This window comes from Argiope bruennichi, chromosome 1 (assembly GCF_947563725.1).
Source record: "Argiope bruennichi chromosome 1, qqArgBrue1.1, whole genome shotgun sequence".
NCBI classification, from domain to species: Eukaryota; Metazoa; Arthropoda; class Arachnida; order Araneae; family Araneidae; genus Argiope; species Argiope bruennichi.
Window position 1 is genome coordinate 125,743,186 of NC_079151.1, and position 21,480 is coordinate 125,764,665.

At 28.9% G+C, this 21,480-nt stretch overlaps 1 protein-coding gene across 1 annotated transcript in view; it reads right to left on the reverse strand.

Annotated features, from left to right (window-relative positions):
• LOC129975007 (histone-lysine N-methyltransferase NSD3-like) overlaps positions 1-21,480 on the reverse strand; it is a 194,969-nt gene that overhangs the window by 111,178 nt on the left and 62,311 nt on the right. Inside the window, exons 4-5 of the mRNA XM_056087862.1 lie at positions 17,036-17,082; positions 11,123-11,252 (exon numbers count right to left, since the gene is read on the reverse strand). The gene's annotated coding sequence lies outside the window, so the exon portion shown is untranslated. The remainder of the gene's footprint in view (positions 1-11,122; positions 11,253-17,035; positions 17,083-21,480) is intronic.

A 21,480-nucleotide genomic window follows, 5' to 3' on the forward strand; every position in this document is an offset into this window, starting at 1 on the left:
TCGCAGGATGATAAAACTGTCAGTATAAATTTTTTTCATTGATGAATTCCTTTTTAAAATTAAGAAGAAAAATAATGAGTAGCGATGAATATTTAAAAACGCGATGCTTCTGACGAGAAGAGAAATTAAATATTTAAAAGGTAAACAATTGCATTTTATTTTCAGCTAAAGTTAATATTTACAATTTCTAAGCGAAACAGACTGTTTGCACAGGACTTGACTTCAAATTGCACACAATAAGCTCGTAATGGCCAATGACAAATTTTACGAAAAGGAAAAAGACGAAGAAACAAAAGCTTTGCGTTGATGCATCTGAAAGGCTGTGGTTATAACGGCTATTTTCCGACCATTTGCAGGATATAAATATCGGGGAAGAAATCCCCAAATAAATATTTATGACATGAAAGGAAGAGAAACGCAGAGTTACTACCACTTATCTCTGAGGGACGCCGAGGGAAAAAAATGTAAACAAGATGTCGATCAATTGTTTTACTATCATGGCTTTCTAGGACAGCAAAAACTTCCGTTTAATGGTAATGGGGAAAATACTGAAAATAATGGATATATATATTTTTTTTATTATAAAAGAAAAAATATAAGAATTATGCTTTACAAACACTGAAACTAAGCTGTTTTACTCTTCTACAATAAATCATATTCGTTTTTACTCAATCATAGCATAAAAATAAATATACTGTACCCGTCCAAATACTCGATTTCTAAATTTTGAAGAATCTGCACGCTTTAGACTTCCCAGATTTAAAAAAAAAAAAAATGAAATGCTTTTAGTCGAACTTCTGTGAAATCGGAAATCAAAAATGAAATGCGCTAGGCCTAGGAGTTATATCAGATGCTAAGAAAGGACGAAATAAATGCATTATAAATTCATACAGGGCCAGAAAAAAATCCTCCAGTTTTTATAGAAATGCAAGTTCCTTTCAAAAACACAATATTATAAAGAAATAGGACAATAGTAAGGTGAACGTTTTCTTCCTGGCATCTTTTCTCTATTACCATCTTTCCTAATTCCAGAATTGCTTTATTTATTGATTACAAAACTGACCGAAGGTCAATAATTAGGAATATGATGTGAGATTATTTAATTTAATAAAGGAAAAATAACTGCTGGTACTCATATTTTCTTCGATACTTAGGAAAGAATTGAATTTGCCAATTTCTGAATTAAATATATTCTTTAAATTCATTTAAGGAATTATTTAAGATGTGACAAATGCTATTCTCTCGCTACAAACATATATATTTCAAATAATTCCTTTCGGCAAGCTGGAAAGCAATGGTAGATTTCTTTACATCAAAATTACTATTTATTTCTATTTTCAAATTTCTTTCAATCCGTAGACAAAACCTCATAGGAATGGTCTTCCCGAAACATTCTCGGATATACACCACTTAACTTTCCCTCCCCCCTCCTATCTCCGCATAAAATTATGGAACTTGAACCTTTAATACTAAGAAAGTTATAGCGAAATGAAAATTTCACCCCCCCCCCAATCATTTCCAACCCCTTTGAGTTAGATGACTCATGTACGAACTCATTGGAGATTTTTGTATATCTAGCAATTTTTATATATCTATTCCAAGTCAGTTAAAATCATTATATATATATATATATATATATATATATATATATATATATATATATATATATATATATATATAATGATATTTTAAACTCTTAATTTAATCCAAATTAATTTCCAAAACTTTGAATTTACTATGGGCTAAATTAAGATATTCTAAAATATTCTCTTATTTCGTGATTCAATTCCATTTTCGGTTTAATTAATCCCTTTGTAAAAATAATGCGCCATCAGTACTACGTATTAAACGAAAGTGATACTTTTACCCTTCAAAAGGTGTCAAAAGGTCATTCCCTCGGCGCGTGGCCAGAAATCCTATGTTATATACGGTTACTCATCATCTGTTCGTCCTTTTTTTTTTTTTTTTTTTTTTTTTTTTTGCTCTTCTTACTTCTGCTTTGTGCCAGAAGTAAGAAGAGCAAAAAACTTTTTTGCTGCGTTTTCTTGTATATAATCATGCCTGCCACTCGGAATAGAATAAAACGAAATTAAAAATACCAAGTGTCTTCACTGCTTCGAACCTGCATTCTACTTAAACCAAAAATATGTTACATATATATATATAATGCGTCTCAAAAGTATATGGACATGCGATTTTTTGAAGTAACCGTTGAAAGAATAAAGAAATGATCACGAAAAAAAATAATTAGCACATGGAATCATAAAATACGTATATTACAATACAGAAATATTATACTTGTATCACTGATTGTGTGTAAAAAAAAAAATTCAAAATATGATGACCCAAAAATATATGGACAATGAAAAAAAAATCGCTTTTATTTCCTCTGTACCAAAAAATTTGCATATTCTACGGTCTATAAATCTGATGTAACAACTTAGGAGTATAAAATCGCAGCTTGTTCTTCAATTCTCGAGTAGTTGAAAAATGCATCGCAACGTTCTAATTCTCTGCTGCTGATATAGCTAAAATGTGGCGTTTAAAATCTCAAAATGTAAAAGTTTCTGATATTGCTAAACAAATGAAGCGTAGCAGATCTGGAATTTATGAAATTTTGTCGAAAGATGCAAATTCTATTGTAAAAACGCGTTCAGGAAGACCAAGAAAAACATCCCAGCGACAAGACAGAGGGATTTTGCTCGTTATTTCCACCCAGAAGAAGTCTATTCGTGAAATTACGAGGATTTTAGCGTTTCCAATTTCAAGATCTACTGTTCATCGTCGCATACAGTCAAGCAAATTTCATAGATATCACAGAATGCGTCGGACACCTATGCTGAAATTGCACCAAAGAAAAGCACGCGTCCTTTGGGCTAAAAAGTACACGAATTGGACGGATGAATGGTAAAATGTTTTCTTTAGTGACGAAAAAAAAAAAAAAAAATTTAGATGCCCCTGATGGCTGGGCTTACTACTGGCATAATTTACGACGAGAACCTCGTGAGTTCTTTAGTCGACAACAAGGAGGGGGTTCTCTCATGGTGTGGGGCGCGTTCTGCTTCAACGAAACAACCGATATTGCTTTTCTTGATGGTCGGCAGACCTCTGAAGATTATCAAAATGTCCTCAAAAGCAATCTACTTCCAATTGGAAATATCCTAGGAGGGAAAAACTGGAAATTCCAACAGGATAATGCGACGATTCACACCTCGCACTCAACAACAGCTTGGTTTACTCAAAATCAAGTGACTGTTATAGACTAGCCAGCTATTAGCCTAGACCTGAATCCCATGGAAAACCTTTGGGGAGTACTTGCACGGGATGTGTATGCTCATGGTCGTCAGTTCTCGACTATTCAGGAATTAAAGCAACAAGTAGAGCAGAGTTGGTTCTCTTTAGAGCCGCACTTTCTTCAAAATTTAGTTCGAAGCATGCCTGATAGGATTTTCAATATAATTAAAAGGAATGGATCCAAAATTTGAATTTAAATACAACATATTTGAAAAGTCCATATATTTTTGGGACAGACAATTTTTATCATTATTTTTTTACACATATTCTATAAAAACTATACTGTATTTCTTTGTTGTAATAAACTTATATTATGATTATCTATTCTTATTATTTTTTTCATGATAATTGCTTCATTTTTTGAACTGTTACTTCAAAAAATTGCCTGTCCATATACTTTTGAGACGCGCTTTATAAACTTTTGAAGGTAGGGTGGTTTTAGGTTCTATGGACCATGATCAGTGAAGAGTGAAGAAATTTTCCTGAACTCTTGTCATGAGAACCACTGCAATAGGTAGTCTCCCAATAAGATTCAACCGAAAATTAATATGGTATTCGAATAATATACAAGTATTTAGTCCAGACGTAAAATATAATTATATTTCCCTGTTGAAAAAATATAAAATACATTTCTGTTTCGATCTCTAGTTTCTTATATACTAGTTTGCTCTTTAAATTGAGTAAGGAATATCGAAATAATCCTTCCCTCTCCACTCTATGGATAACTCTACAAAGAATACGTTTCAATACGTATCATTGTACTCATTTATGATATACTGTAACACGATTTTCTTTTCTACCCTCCCCCTACTTTTTCCGTGGCTCCAACACACATTTTTTTTAGAATTTTGTATTTATCTGTGTCTAATTAGATAGCTTTAGCAAGGCCAAGAATTAAAAGGACAGATGAATGAATATATAATGGATTTTCATATTATAAATGAAAGATATTTTACCTACGAACTCATTCGAGAACCACAGCACCAGTGCTGAATGTTATTACTATCATTAGTATCTGCTATTTAATAATATCTTCTGGATCTTTTGTTTGAGGATGTATTAATTTCTATTTAAACTTTGAAAAAATTATAAATGATAAAAAACGGTCCTGTTCTTATTGTTTTAACTTCGATACAATAAACTTTGAAGAACAGTAAACATATTTAGTTGAAATATTTTTCTACGGCAGAGAAAAATTGTGAGAAATAATTTTATTATTGTCACGCCACAGAAAATAACAGTTTATAACGTTTAATTTGCTGAATTACACTGCAGAATATTCACAACCAAAACTTCAAAATTGTTTCATTACATGGTGCCTTTGATGACCAGCTGGCTACTCAGAAATATTGGTCGTGTTTGATTTTAATCAAATCAGCCTTACATAACTTTCGTAAAGCATAACTTTCGGCGTTTTTTCCTGATAACTTCCAAAAATATTCCTACATAAAATTGTTTTTTACATCATTATAAAATTCAAGAAATTATCTTTTTATTAAATCAATTTTTTGCCGTTGAATTTTTTTTCTAATTTTCATTAATTTAAAAAAATATTTTAAGCATATTTTCAAACAGTATATTTCATATAAAATTTAACTAGCCCGAATAAACAGGTCATGCATGTATGAGGAAAAGTAGCTTTTATCAACGTTGATAGAATAGGTTTTAGAATATTTGAAAAAATATTTTTTTAGGGATATCAATTTAGTTGATAGATATTTTGATTGAAAAGATAAAGAGAAATATTTTTCAAAGTTCATTTTACAAAATTTTTTCATTGTTGTGAATAAAATCCACATCATTTCAACATACTTTATATTCAGTATAATATTATTTTAAGTGCATTCTTTTAAATATTCAAAATGATTCGAACAAAATTATTCATATTAATTTAAATTAATAAGAAGAACCAATGTCTATGGCTTTCAAACGAGTACTTTCGATGACACTCCTTTGCACCTATTACGAAAAGTGACCGAACGAAGCTAATTCGTCCTCAATGAGGGAAAAATACTCTTTTAATTACCCTCATCCCTTTCTCGAGACCTTAAAGGAATCTGATAGATATTTTCCCCACTTTCTTTAGTAAACAGTTGAAAAATAGATATTTCCAACCTAGAAATCGAAACCGCCAAAGGGTTCAGTTAAGATGGATTTGTTAGTTCTGCGTGCGATCAAGAAAGAGGGCAATATTGAACAGGCGATACCATTGAATGATCTGAATGCACTAAAGGTCTTTTCTGATATTTTATCAACACTCGGTGTAAAAAGTGTACAGTCGGTGTATTTCTGTGTACACAAAGTACACAGGAATACACTCGGTGGAAAGCGTATTTTCGAGTACATCTTCAATAATGACCGAATTCATTAAGATAAACGAGCGTATATCATTTGAATTATCTAATAATATATAAAACTGATATATAAAATATCATATATCAATCGAAAATGATATCTAATGTACATTATTATCCTGCGTACGAAATTATATAATGAGGAATTTTTTTCAACAAAGATTCGACCTTGAAATTCTGATAACTTTGAAACTTCATGGGTATGAACGAATCATTGCTGGAATCATGTTAATCTGTGAACACGATATCTCAAACACAGAACAAGCTGAAGTAAAAAAGGTCACTTAAATTTATAATGTGGATTTGTATCAAATTGTAGACAAAACTCTAGCGATGGCAAAGTTGTATGTTCCTGTGTACACTTGGATACATGACAACTGGAACGCATAGATGAATGAAAATGCTCAAAGTTTTATCACCATAACTATAGATGTGAACCATATTTTGGACTTTTAATATGTTAGCGATTTTTTTAAGTTAATATTTTTTTATTTCACTATTTCTTTATTTTATAGAGGTATAATAAGGAATTTCTAAAAGCTCATTTTTAATTAAATGTTTTTTTTTTTTTTTTAATTTTAAGATGGTGTAAAAAATGTTAATGCGGTGTTTTGAGAAAAATTACGATTGAAAGACTGAAAATATTTTAACTCCCATTTCACCGTTCTTAAAGTGGCACAAAAAAAATTTTTAATAGCTCAATTAATCCTCCTAAATGTCAAATTTCATTTTAATCTGTCATTTCGCGTGAAATTATATAAGGTTCAAACAAACAGAAGGACAATTAATTTTACATATATACATAGTTTATAAAAAGCAGACGGTATGATATCTACCTTTTACGAAAATAATGCTGAGGCAGATGTTCAGTTTAATAAGAATTCTAATAACTAATAGAACTTAATGAAACATACATAAACGTGATCAATTATACTTGAAAAAATATTGTTATAGGCTATATTTCAGTATTCATAGAATAGAATGTGCAATTTTTTGAATTTATTTGGCAACTAAGAAAATAAAGGTTCTTCATCGCACCTGCATGCAGTCCTAACTCAAAGTAGCAGCTTTAAGCTAGCCTTTGATCAAAGGATTGATCAGGTCTGTCGATTTCTATATGTGAATGCAGTACATTCGAAAATTCAATAAATTAGAGGAATAATTTTTTTTGTGTGTGTGATCTTTAAACTATAACTGAAGATATATAGCAGTTTTTATATCACATCCATTAATGAATAGATTACCTGCTTATCTGAAGCTCAAAAAACGTATAAATTGGGCAACGAAAGAAAAAAAAAACCCGCAAAAGAAAAACAGTAGCTAAAAAACGCATAAAGTTCAAAACATTTAATTTAATGTCTAATACCACAATCATATCAAATTTCGTATTAATTAGTCAAAGAGTAAAGGATAGGATCCAAAATGCACTCTAGATTCGCTCCAACAATTGATGAAGCTGAATGTAAAACACACCGTAACCTCTAAGGACTGTTGCGCACGGGAAGAAGTCCTGGTAAGCAAGCTCAACTGCCCTTAAAAGTTGAACTTTCTCCCGTTCTCTCCGGTCCTTAAACGACGGATATGGCCATTAAATTCGCCATCCAATGCGGCGGGACCGTTCCGGATTGTTATTTGACGATGCCCGGAAGAGTCGGAAGTTTCCCGCAAAATGATCGTAAACTGCTCCATCGTGGAAGGGAAGTGGAGAGACCGGTCGATGCGGAGACAACCTGTTGCAGATAGTGTAGCGAGATTTTGAAGAGTATTTTTGTGATTTTCAAATTGCAGTTTTTTTTAATTTTGCGAATTCAAGTAGTGATCATGGGGGTAAAATAATGAAATAATAATCATTTTAAAATAACCATTTTTTTTCAAGTAAAATACAAAATTTCTGATTTTTATACTTTTAATCATTTATGTAAAACAAATGAATGATCAAATAGCTACTACCCTAATTTTTGAAACAATGTTATCATTAATTTTCTCTGTGTTTAATATCGATTGAATCATGAACTTCTTTTAGACATAAAAATGGTAACAACAAAAGAGCAAAGTTCTTTGTTGATATGAAACCCATCTACTTTCTAATTATTTAGTTCGTAATATAATTTTCAATTTTAATATATTAATACAATAAACCTTTAGTAAATATATTTCAAAATTAAATTTTAAATTAGTAAAATACTGATTGTAGTAATATACTAAAATAACTTAAAATATTATTTATTGCATATATTAAAATATGCATTATTTAAATTTCATTGAAAATTACAGGCATGACTTTCGTCCTCTCCCATTGAAAAAAATTCCAAAATGACTTTTTTTAATTCCGAAAACACAAAAGGAACTTCTCTACATTTGATTGGAACTTCCAAATTTTGTTGATAATTTCAAATTATAATACTTATTTGCCTCAAAGTAGTAATCAAGTACACAACATCAAAAGTTGTCACTTGAAAATACATCTCCGTTTTAATTCTAGTTTTAACGCTAGTCTTTATAAATTTAATTTTGTTATATTAGTTTTCTTTTTCATAAAATAATTTCAGTTTTTCAAACCATTAACATAGTAATTGATTATACTTATTCCAATAATGCTTATTTACTTTAATGATTACAAAACGCATCGTAGAAAACTACCTTTTATTCTCTAATTATATTTAACTGTACTGCATGCAGCATTAAAGAAAGCATAGAAAATTTTTCGGACTCTATAGAAATATTGTACATAGTGATACCATAGGAAATCTTTTATTTTCTCGGTACATTCATGTTAGGGGATAAAATACATACGATCTCTCAAAAAATTGAGAGTACACATTACTTTTACATGATAAGTCCGACTTAAATAACACATTACCAAGAAAAGGAAACCTGCTTTTATTTTTACACATAACAAACGGTTTAATTTAAAGTAAAACCGTTTTTACTTAAATTTAAACCATTACATTTAACCACATTTTGACCTTATGTGCAGTGTGTTTGGGGTCGTTGTCTTACAGGAAAATGAAATTTCTATCTAAACTCGAACTTTCTTTTAGATTGCTGAGAAGTATATCATAGTAAACTATATCGTTTATAATGCTGTCTGTAAGAACTAAATTTCCTACCTCGCAAGAAGTCATACAACCCTAAACCATGAAGGAGTCACCACCATGTTTAACTGTAGGACTTGAATTTTTTGGATCCAAAGTGGTATTGGACTTTCTCCATACGGTGAGACGGCCGTCAGTGCCAAAAATGTTGAATATACTTTCATCACTAAATATAACTTTTTTCCAAAAGGTCTTCAATTGATAAGTTTTTGCAAACTTCAAACTTCTTTTCTGATTCTGAAAGCTAATGAACGGTTTCTTTTTAACAATAGGACTTTTATATCCAGCTTGCCTAAATATATTTCGCAAAGTTTTAGTATTTAAACTTCTACATATGATTTGAGAAATTATTGCAAAAGGTTGACTATACTTATTTTAGGATCAATCTTGATTTCTATCAAAATTTTCCTTTTTGAGACATCACTCAGAATATCTTTCCCTCCTCTTCCACATTAATTTTCAATCAATTCATCATTTTTAAGTTTTGCAATGATTTTCTGGATACAAGTGTGGTTTCTACCAACCATTTCTGTTATTTCACGATAAGATTTTTCTTTTTTAAATAATCTAAAAACGAATTTCCTTCCACCAATATTGATTTCTCTTCGTGGAGACATTTTCCAATTAAAGGTTAGGCTTTAAGTTCGTCTAACAAACTTCATCACACAAAAATGATCGTTGGAAAGGTATAAGTTAAGATTATGCAAAATTAGATTAAAGTAGCAGTCAAGTAGAAAACATTTAGAGGTAGTTAAATAGATTTTTCATAAATTCGCACATTTTTAGATGATTTTATTTCGCCGTAAGAATAAATCGTCTGCATGGAAAATTTTATTTTCACAACAGTTATATTCTTCATAAATTCGCACATTTTTAGACGATTTTATTTCGCCGTAAGAATAAATCGTCTGCATGGAAAATTTTATTTTCACAACAGTTATATTTTTGGAAATTTTATTTATCGTCTGATTTTTAGAATTTTTGTTTAAATGCAAAATGGAGCTTTTATAAAGGAAATGAATTTAAGAATACGTTTCTGTTCTTTCCGAAGAGAGTTATTCTTATTTAGTTGTTCAGAAATGCTCTAACAGCCATGGTGGATTATCATATCATGGAAATTGCGATGTAGAATGATGGTTAAAAACAAGGGCTATCAAACTGAACATTTAAAACAAAATATGAATGTAATTTTTTCTGTACACTTCATCAAACTCGTCTAAAAAATATGCGAAATATTCTCAATTTTTTTAGGGGAAAATCTGCATAGGTTTATTTAAAATATTTCTGAAACGTTTCATTTTATAAATTTTTCGTTGACTGTTTTTTATTTTTACTTTAAATTAAACTATTTGTTATATGTAAAAATAAAAACATGTTTGCGCTTCTCGGTAATGTGTTATTTAGATTGAAAGTCGGCTTTATCAAGTAAAAATGAGATGTATTCTCAGTTGCCACTATATAAACTACGTAGCTATTTAAATGCATCATTAAAATAGCGATAAATACTAGAAAATTCATAATTTATTTCGTATTAAGTTCGACTCAAAACAATCAAAAAAGAAACGTTGACATTTTTTATTCTTGTCCATAATATTAACATTGGGCTAGAAAACGAATTCTTCGTTCAATTGTGGTTACACCTCAGTCAAACGGGTTCGGTTTGAATTTTTAAACCAATAATCATTTAATTACAGCAGCATAATTGGCTATTAAATGATTAAGTTAGAAAATTCTCTGCAATATCATAATCTCAAGATTCCAGGTCAGATAACAATTTCATAAAAATTAGGAACTCATGTACTGAAGTTTTAATGCTGAATTCTACATTTTTTTCCCTTTAAAAACTGAAGAATTCCATTATAAAAATTTTCAATTAAATTAAAAGTAATGCTTTAAGTTCATTTCTTTTTTTTATTCAGCATGAAAAGTAAAATACTTTAATAAGCGTTTTATCCACATTTTTTTACTATTAATAATTTAATATTTTTGCACTATCGAATACTCAGCTATTTTCCTCTTTTTCTTTCTCACTAATGTGATGAAAAAAGTTATTGAATTATTGAGGTACATTTACTTTAATAAAAATGCGGCTCAAAATTTCCAAGGAAAGCTTACACTAAATGAATTTTCCACACAGTATGTAAATAAAAAGAATAACGGCTTAATAGAGATTTAGAATGAATGGATCTTACATTTCTAAAAAGCATATGATATAGCATAAGAATGTTTTTAAAAGCACTTCTTAAATAATTTCAAAGATTTCAATGAATTTTTACTTAACTTGCACATGAATTGCTTGATATATTTAGTTTTTAAACCAATAAAAAAAAGCCTTAATATGAGAAATTCGAATACTTATGTGTATGAAAATTTTCTTACCTTAGGAAAATATAGTAAATTATTTCCAATTGTTTCGTATACTTATAGTATGAATTTTCCTTCCAATTATTTCGTTAGACGAGGAATAAGGTTTCTCAGGCACTCTGGCGGTACATCCTAGGTCGGTCCTCTGAAACAATCATATATAATGTACATTTCTATTTATCGGTCATTATATTTTAAAATATAATTTAAAATGCTTTTATATATTTAACTATTTTTTCTTTCTCGTTTAAAAATTGTTTTTATGATTACCATATTAATTAATTTTCATAAATAGGATTATTAATCTGTTTAAATAATTAAAATTCATATGGTTTGTAACGTAAATGCATATTAAAATTATATATTAAATTATGGTATTAAATGTAAATGTATATAAATGTTCATATGATAATAAACCATATTTAAAACGGTTTTATACATAATTATTTAGGTTTAAATTCAATTCTCTCTTACCTGACATAAGAATTTTTAGAGGGGGGGATATGAGGATTGCAGGGAAAGAGGTAGAGGTAAAAAAGGGAAAGAGGTAGCATTGTCTTAGTATTTGTCCTGGGCATCAGTTAAAGTAGGTACCTCTTTGGCGATACTTGTAAATTCATATTATCGAAAATTTAAAACTAAAAATTCTTGTATGGAAAATTGTAAAATTATTCATGCTTTTATTAGACATTATTATTATATTATTATTATTATTTTAGTTATTATATTATATATTATTATAGTTTTTATTAGCCTTTAGTAAATGGATATCTCGAGATCTTAATGTTTGGCTGTTATCTTTTGACAGCTCTAAAACTGTTTCAAAGAGTTATCCGAGAAATTGATAAATACATCTCTAAAAATCCTGTCCGAATTTCTTTGGTTTTCAACTAGATCTCTTCGGCAAGCAGATGTTTAACAGGGGTTGTACTCTCTACTTTCATTTACATCTCCTATATATAAAATTGGTGATCCACCCAAGAAAATATTTTAAAGCATCAGATTTTGGCAGAAATCAAAACTGTAATATTTTAATATCTTTATATCTATTCTTTTTATGACCAATCCTATTAAAGTCCATTTCAATAACATTAAAGTGCTATTAGAAACATAAATATCCGTAAAAATCTATCTTTTAGCTATCTCAGTACTATAATTTCATTTTTTTTTTTATTCCTCATGTAACTAACTATCATAGATAATAAATTGAACCATTCTTACTTAATGCCCATTAATTGAAGAAATTCCAATTTTAGTAGTCAAGACCTTATTAATTCATTTCATAAGTTGCAGAAATTGAGTAAATTTTCATTTTATAAATCAATCCAAAGTTCCGTGTATATAAGGGGAAAACACCCCTCTTTTTTTTTGTATTTCAAATTTCATTTCATTATTGTTTATAACAATTCACATCTCAATTTTCATCAATGTAAAAATAAATTAAATTCAATAACTAAAATGGTGTTGACTTTCTGATGTTAATACACCTAAATTTGTTTTTCATATGAAACAAATACTCACTGAAAGACGCTTTATCATATTTGCTCAAAAATACTTTTTATTTTATTATTTAGTTCAGTTTCAATCCTAGCGCTTTCGGGCTTAAAATTTCGGAAGTTGTGATGTGTGTGAGGGGGAAGGGGGATAACTGCTGTTTATAGAAATAAAAATAAAATAGGGAATGTAGTTTTCGAGTTTACCCTAAAGGCGGCTTCATTGCACATCCACTACTCTACATGTCCGGGTGTTCGACTAAAAGCTATGAAATTTAGCACAAATATAAAATAGAGGATGACAATATGCATCTCGGAGCGATTATTTTGAAATTTTAATTAGAATTTTAGCAGAATGATTTTCTAAAAACTCAGATAATTATTTAAAATTATGTATCATTTCAATCCAGGAAGATTTTATTTAAGTTTTAATAATTATATCTTAATCAACAATTTAATTGTTGTTTAACTTTAAACTTTAGACCTCAAATTAAATGTCTGCCTTATAACAAGGATAAGATCAGACAATGAACATACACCTAGACAACAAACAAAAAAGATATAGCCACAGTATTAATCACTTAACTATATAAAAAATGATTCGCATGTTATATATAATTCCTAAATAAAAATCATAGAAAACAGAAGTATTAATAGCTATGAACATCAATAAAATAAAATTTGAAACACACACACACAAAAAAAAATACTATTTGAACTAAATTTTGAATTTATAAATAAAAAGAAAATGTACTAAATTTTGCGGCCAATTAAATCAATTAATGAGGTTCTAACTAGTAAAATAGCGTAAAGCAGAATGACTTTCTAAAATATATGGTATTAAAATTATATATCATTTTCATTTCAATAAAGGAAGATTTTACTGAAGTTATAATAATTATATCTTAATTAACAATTTAATTGTTGCTTATATTTAGAGTTTAAATTACTGTCTTACAACACGGATAATCACATAAACTAGACAACAAACAAACAAACAAAAATATAACCACAATATTAATCCGTTAACTATATAAAAATTGATTCCTATGTTAAATATAATTCCAAAATATAAATTATCACACGCTCAAAATAATTTTTAAAAAGCAAGGGAAAAAAAAAAACAATGAGGTAAATCTAAGAGGGAGGCGAATTCAGTTTCTCGGAAAACCTGGAACTACTGCTCTAGGCTGTTCTCTAAAACCAACATGCGTACATACATATACATTTCGACTAGAATATTATGTTTTCAAATTTAATATCTAATTTTAATTTTTAACAATATTTAGAATATTTTAATTATATTTTAAATAATAGTAAAAACGTTTTATAATAGCTTTATAATTTTTTTTACTATTGGACCAATAAATCAGTTAGGTTGATTAAAAGGCATTATATTCAGTAATTTTGAATCTCTTCCCCTGGAGTTTTTGGGGAAATATTAATTAGAATTTTTATTCATAAAAATTTTTTTAAAAATTCTGGCGTTTTTCCGTGATAACATCCGAAAATAAAACACAAAACTGATTTATGCATTATTTTAAAGTTCAAAAAATAATCTTTTCAATGATAACAATGTTTTAACATATAAACTGTTTCTATTTTTAATGATTTTTTTTAAAAAAAAAACATTTTAATCATATTTTATAGCAATTTATTTCAAAAAAAAAATTAAATTAAATTTAGTATGCACGAAAACATTACGAGTCCGCGGGAAAATTAGCTTTTATCAGCGCGTTGCCACCACGTGGACAGATATTTGATTGAAAGATTAAGTTAATTCTTAACTGCAAACTAAAGCTAAAAAAAGAACAATATTTAGCACATGTTTCTATGAAATGGAATTAATATAAAATGTGAATATTTTCTAAAAAAAGAATAGGAGAAAAAATTTTGTGTGTAAATAACTATATTATTAATTCAGTTTTAAGTTAATGAAGTTATACATAGTTTAATATAAGGAGGATATAAACTTTAATGAAGATGAAGGCCCAACAGTTAATTCCTAAAAATTTATTAATTGGCATATGTATAATACAAAAGTGTTTAAATGAAATAAATAATTATATTTTGCATAGTTTGAATCAATAAATATTCTGACGAATTATGAATTTTAATTTTTATACAGATTCTATGATTCATATTTAATAAAATATTCTTGAGATACTAATATTTTTAAGAAAAAATGTTCCATTCTTTTGTAATTAAAACTTACTGAGTTATAAAAATTTGAATGTATCATTCTATAAAAACGTGCGATTTTAGACCTCTCCATCCATCGGCCCTGAGGAAAATATTCCATTCAGAGCTTGGCCTTTCTTTCCCCTACACTGATTGCCTAAAACTATAAAATTGTTGATTGTCCTAAAATAATGATATTCAAAGCTGTATAACTTAGTCAGGCTTGATCTCAGAAGTTCGAAATGTTAAATTGTCAAGATAAGTCTAATGAATATGATTTATAGGATCGAAGGACTGTATAAAATTTAGAATAAATACTGGTTTTCAGAAGAACATTTATTGGTTGAAATAAAATATCATTATTTACCGAATTTAAATCTTTTTGAAAGTAAAACTGAATTTCATGACGAATCAGAAAAATTTGTATTGAATATTTCTTGGAAATATTGCACTATATATATATATGTGTGTGTAATGTTTTTCGGAATCCTGTCGGCTAAATAATATGTAACATATTATTTTTGGGGTTTAAGTAGAGTGCAGGTTCGAAGCAGTGAAGAGATTCGGTATTTTTAATTTCGTTTTATTCTCTTTTCTCTTCTCTTCTCACCCAGAAGACAAACATGGTTATTTACAAGAAGGCAAAAAGGGGGAGAACAAATGATCACTCATCTTATATGATAGAATTTCTGGCCACGCGCCAATACACGTTGTGACCTTTGACACCTTTTCAAGGGCAAAAGTATCACTTTCATTTGATACGTAGTTCTGACGGCGCTCTAGTTTTACAGAGGAATTAATTAAACCGAAAGTGGAATTGGATCACGAAATAAGAGAATATTTTTAGAATGAAGTTACTATGGGCTAAATTAAGATAAAGTTGTGGAAATTAATTTGGATCAAATCAAGAATTTAAAATATCATTACACACACACACACACACACACACACACACACACACACACACACACACACACACACACACACACACACACACACACATATATATATATATATATAGTTTTCGTATTTTTTAAGATTTATCTCCTCCGTTTCAAATTAAAATTAAAATCTTACGGAAGCTGACAGAAAATTAGAGAGATATGCACTGACCATCTTACGGCTTCTATAATAGTATGAGATATATGACTATCAAAATTTGAAGTTTAAGAATATTTTGCCGAAGAAATTATTAAAAGAGACACAGCTACATAAATATTTAATTGAACCTTCTAGAGAGAATTTCTCTTGGTAAGCCAACTGGTCGCCAAAAGAGACTAGTATAATATATATTATCTACATACATAAAGTTATAATCATTAAAGTCATACGTGATTTTAATGATTATTATAATAACAGCAATTATTAGGTTATTGAATATAACATTTTTATTCTAGTTATATCGCAAAAATGAACAATCTAAATTAACTGTTATGGTATATTTTAAACTCTTTAAATATGGAAAATGGTCGTTTTTTTTATCCAAGGAGTTTCTATTATTTTAGAAGATCCGACATTCACCTAAATAAATAATGCACACGTAATAAATATTATATGACAAATCTAAACCTTCAATAAATAATTACGTTCACGTAAAGTGAAATAGAGGGAAAAATAATGAAAATAAATCTAATATTAGTAAAATCACTTACTATTTTTTCATAGAGTAAGAATAAAGCAATGCCTTTCATTTAAAAATCTAATAATCTTTTCCAACAGACGAAAACCAAACTTTTTAAAGAACTGATGAAAATATGAAATAAATTTTACTAGAATTTTTACTCTGAAGATTATTGACGAAAAGAGAACATTAAAATATATTTATAAACTGGATAAAATTATAGAAATATTATAAAAAAATTAAATCTATATAATCGGAAAGATCATTTCTAGAATTTTGAGATGCAAAATTATTGTGAAAAATTAACAACTAAGTCACTGACATTTCATCTTCTTTTTAGTTAAAATTATAATTAATGCTTCGAAAAAAATTGCCCCGTAGTGCTTGCCCATGCCCACTTTCATATACAAATGTGGACTAAATTTGGAATTCAGAGTTAAAAAGAACGTTCTGCCTTAACATGCACCAACAGACAAAAATTTCAGAGATTAGCTTCTAGCATTAATAGAGATATAATAAGACAATCGCTATTAAACATTGACGATGCTTTTATTTAAAAGGCAGAAGAAAGAAAAGAAAAGAAATTTAATAAATTCCTTTGGGAAAATTTAAAAGTTATGTGAATGAACTTACTCGGAAGATTTGCTATGCTATTACTTCAATCATTTGAAAGAGAAAATCTGAAATAAAAAAGGTTCGAATAATAGCTTACATGAAAAATATAAAATAAATTAGAAAAGTATAATTAGATCAGTGGACCCACAAAATCCTTTGAATACATGAAAATATTTAATATAAGTAATGAGAATAACATTTTATCTTCAAAGAAAGAGCGAGAAAATCATAATAACTGAAATAAGATTATTCTAAACGAATTAATTATACGGAGATTTTTTCCCAAAATATTTTTTTAATACGTTGACTGAAACGTTGCCAGATAAGAAATTGAAACTCTTTTTCAGATTACAAGTTTTAAAAAAGTTAAAGCGCGACAATAAGCAAATGCAGCTTCTTTTTTTTTAATGAGCCAAAGCACATTAATTTCCTATTTAAAGAACTTAAATATATAGAATTCATTTCATACACAAATATAAATAATAGAGATTAAAAGATTATCTACTATTATTAATTTGACATTATGTTTTTATTTAAAAAAACTCTGAATATTGATAATTTGGAATGGACTGTATCTAAAATTTCCTCCAATGGTTAGAGGAATTTTTTAACTGTATTCTTCTCTGTTCAATAAAAATAGAAATAACATTCGATTCTCGTTTATTTATTACGAAACTTTTAAAAAAATCGACGTAAAATCAATACCAGCTTGGTGGTTATGGTATTTTGTCCTCATGTTAATATTTTGTATTCCCTTTTTGCATTAGAAGATGTTTCGAGAATAATACCCAGTAGCGGAATTAAGCATTTTGCGGCCCTAAGCGCCAATATTATGAGAACCCTTTCTTATCAATTCTTTAGTTTACTTCACATTTCAAAACCTTTTTAACCTCAAAATGTTAATAATTTATTTTTGTCATTATTTTTTATCTTAGTAATTTTGTGAAAATATATATGTTTTTTATTTATGGATTTTGGAACTATTTATTTTAAATTAAGTATAAGAAAATTTTGAAATGTTTACTATAATTATTAGGCGATGACTCGCAAATCTGATATAATTATAATAGAGTATCATCAAAAATAATACATTTCAAACAAAAGTAACATTAAAAATTATTATTTTACCAGACCTACCAAATAAATTATAACGTAAGCAATAGATGAATAATTAATATTCCAGTATATGGTTTAAGTAATTATTTATGCTTTAATAATGATATAAATAATTCTATATAAATACACTAATATCACTATTATTTTATAATGTATAGAATTCGCTTTTTGGGCTGATTTGTAAGACAACTAATTTTCAAACATTTTTAACTAATCTCTCTCCTGCCCCTTTTCAGTCCATCGGCACTATGCAGCTGCGTAGTCTGCATGATAGGCCTTTCACACTACCAACCTTATTCCACCTAGAAAAATTTTTGAAAACGGCCATAAATTTCGAGTTTTCGAATTTCATACAAACTGTTTTAATTATCAGAACTTCATAAGATAAAACTATCTATACTTTACTATCTTGAGACACTTAGCTATGTATGTTCTGAAATTATAAATAGTTTGTGCATTCTTACACCTTTGGCAAAAAATATATTCAAATTATATTTTTAATTTAAAATTATATTTAAAATTAATTGATAATTTTATTTAAAATTATATTTTTAAAAATCTTTGGAACAAAAGAGCACACACTTTTACGCAGCTAATTCCTCAATTCCCCCCCCCCCCGATAATGGTGCCCAATGACATTCCGCGGTTGCTTCACTCCTGTTACGCCATTGGTGCAGAGCGACAACATACAAAGATATTCATTATAATTGGTAGATATAAAAGTAGTACAAATCCGCCCCTGACACGTGTCGCTTATAAATCCGCCCCTGGCACGTGTCGCTTATAAATACGCCCCTGGCACGTGTCGCTATTATGTTCGCCCACGCAAACAAGCAGAATAATTTTTCTGGCAACCCTATGGAAAGCATCGATTACTTTTTCAGCCATCTTGATTTTTCACTTAGGGACTTGTTATTATCGACATCTTTGTGTATGTAGAGCACCACATTAAAGTAGATTCCATCCATAAAGTACTCAAGAACGTCATTCTTTAATCCTCGGTGAAAAATGAAATATATCGCAATAGAATTTCAGTACTGATAGAAAACAAATTATAAATTGTGGACAAAACATTCAAACCTCCATATTTCTCCATTCCATGAAAATCGCCTTATTCTTAGGTTTTCATGTGGGCGATAAGAATCCACGTGTCTTCCGTGAAAGCAACAGTTGGAGGAGGAGGGGAGAGTTGATATCGATCAATAACTGGGCTTCAGCTCGCAGTCTCATGCTTTAACGTCACTGAGCCCGAGAAAAGGGAAGATGTATTGATGTAAAAATCAAAATGGCTCACTTAACTGAACTGCAACGATTCGATTATCAGAAGAGAAGAGGGCAATAAAGAAAAAGAACTAAAAAAAGTCTTTTTAGATGAACGCTGATTTTTGTACATCTTTTGTAATTCAAAACGCATTATTTGCAAGCAGAACGCATCATTTGCAGTCTTTAAATAAAAATCTATACACACAGGATGAATTTATTCATTCATGCCTTTAGAATAACATAAACCCTGCCGTTTTAAATTTGTTCTACTTATGACCATTTTCAATAGAAAGATTTTCAATAAAATGATTTCACTGAAAAACTGTTTCTGTTTAGATTCTGTGCTTATTCTTCTATTTCAGTCACAAAATGCATTATTTGCAAACAAGCCTTTTTAAAACGTCGCAATACAAAACAGCAAATTTTGTATTAATTAACTTTATACTTTGAATAATATAATAAACCTCTGTTCCTTTAAAAAATTGCCCTTTTATAACCCATTTTTCAGACGAACAATTTTCAGCCAACCCTGTTTTTAAGTCAAAAATTCTGTTTTGATTATAAAATAGAAAAATTAATTTTTAAAATATTTTCAATATTCACTAATAATAAAGAAAAGAAATGTGCATGTTGGCACTCTATAAATAAGATCACTTGGCACAGAGTTACTAAATTTGCTACAAATAAGCTTTGAAAACTGGGAATTTACATTTCAGGGTGATTTTTTTGTTTGTCATTTTAATTAAATAAAAAATTTTTGCTAGTTTAGTTTTTTCCGACGATACTTCTCAAAAGTATCGTTCTATAAAATTAAATTTAATATAATTTTGAAGCTCATATTTTTTTCTTTAGCACCAATTTAATTATCATAAAAGGTGTTTTTTTTTTTTTTTTTTTTTTTTTGAGTTTTGGCAATTTAATAAAAAAATTATTTTCAATTATAGATTTCATTATAGAAATGAAATTCAACGTGTTTATCGTTTCATCAAATATTTCATCGCATAATTTCATTCCAATGCTTAACCTTTTGACTCCTAATATGACATATACATACCACGAATCTTTTAAAATTAGTTCAAATAGTAACAGCAACTTTTTAAAGGTGGTTGCGATTTGATCCCCTTTGGTTGCGAGTTTGAAACCCGCCGGCCGAAAATTCCCCGCATGCTTGGTGGCTGACGCGCGTATTTCGTATCTGACGCGCGTATCTGTCGTGGTCACAAAGTCCTCCATGTCGAGAGTAATACCACTGGGGGTACTGGATCAGGGGTGATCGTTCTCTGATTCAGGTCTAAATTATGATCTGTGGATGAGCGAATGAAAGGTGTGAATAAAGTTCGCCCCGTAGAAAGGGTTGTGACGTGGGTGTAGCTAAGTCGTTCTCTTGGCCCTAGATGGCGCTGCTATATAAACAAGAGACGCTCCTCCACCACTTTAAAATCGCTGTCTTTGTAACAACGGGCTTATCCTTGGCAAGTGCCATAAGAAACGACAAAATAAGACAGCACATGTATGAAAGCATGCATGTATCGCAATTTAATATTTTAAAATCTTTTTTGAGCGAATCGTCAAAATGCGATGATCTGCTCAAAAATCAAGAAATTCAGCCTAACCATTATTCTTGGGGAACTAGATAGTTGGGGAACGGTTGATTAATAATAATATAAAATTTAATTTCTATTAAAAATTCTATCGCAATATTTTTATTGAATTTTTTGAATTAATATTATTTTTAATAGCTTTTGTATATGAACGATTTTAAAATTTTTGAAAAAAGAAGGAACTGTGATTTAATCAATTCGAAAGTGGGTTTCGAATTCCACAGTACTTAATACTTATATTTAAATATATAGCATGCCAACACATGAAAAATAATTTAATCATGTTCGCACGATAAATTAAGGTTTTATAAGCTTACAAATACACATCTGTTTATTTGCAGCTCGAAAACGCAAAAAGTTCAAAGCAATTATTTTAATGTTCGATATTACAATCACATCAAATTTTGAACAGGTTAGTAAATTAGTAGATGATAGGATACAAAATGCGGACTAGTTTCTCCTTATTAGTTGATGAAGCTGAAT